Consider the following 933-nt stretch of genomic DNA (forward strand, 5'->3'; position numbering starts at 1 on the left):
GTGTTTTATTTTTAATCATTCAATAAAATTATTTTTTAAAATAATTCTAAAAACCAAATAAAAATAATTAAAAATGTTACACCATATTTTCTATTTTTAACAATAGATTTTTTTTGTGTTTTTTTTATTGTAAAACATGTTTTTCTATTTTTTTTTTCTACAAAATAGAAAACTATCTTTAAAATAAAATTACCAAAAATGACTTTGGTACCTTTCAAAGTGTCACTTCATCATCTATGCAAGTAATTTGTTTTTTTAAGAGGTGGCGACGAACTCACAACAAAAAAAAGACAACTTAAAATGCATTTGACAATATTTTTATTTAAAATATTTTTAATAAAAATATTTTATTAAGATGTGTTTTTGGGGAAACCATCTATTAAATACTTCTCTATGAAACACTATAAATGATTTTTTAACTTTTTAAAAGCATTTTCTAATTTTTGTCAAACAATTTTTTATTTTTAAAGGGCTTTTTATGCTATAAGTGTTTTTTAAAAACACCATACTATTAATGTGTTGCCGATAAATTTAATAGAAAAATGGAATATCTTATAAAATGATAAAAATATTTGAAAAATATATATCATTAAAAAATTATTTTTAATTAAAAATTCAAATATATTTTATTATATATTAAGTTGCTCATAAAAACTATATCTACAACCTTTTCAATACGAGACTAAAAAAAATTGTAAAGTGAAATGCTGGACAAGTAAATAAATAGGCTGATCAATAATTTTATCAAACAACGTTATCCATTCAAATATTTCCACTTTAATTTTTAATATCTCGTATTTGAAAAATTCTTGTCCATTAGGAATTATTTTTTTTATATCAAAACAATTTAATTTTAGCTATTCATATATTTTATTTTTGTATATTTAACAATGATAACATATTACTATAAAAATAAAATAATTTACATATAAG

The sequence above is a fragment of the Vitis riparia genome, chromosome 18 (genome assembly GCF_004353265.1).
Source record: "Vitis riparia cultivar Riparia Gloire de Montpellier isolate 1030 chromosome 18, EGFV_Vit.rip_1.0, whole genome shotgun sequence".
NCBI classification, from domain to species: Eukaryota; Viridiplantae; Streptophyta; class Magnoliopsida; order Vitales; family Vitaceae; genus Vitis; species Vitis riparia.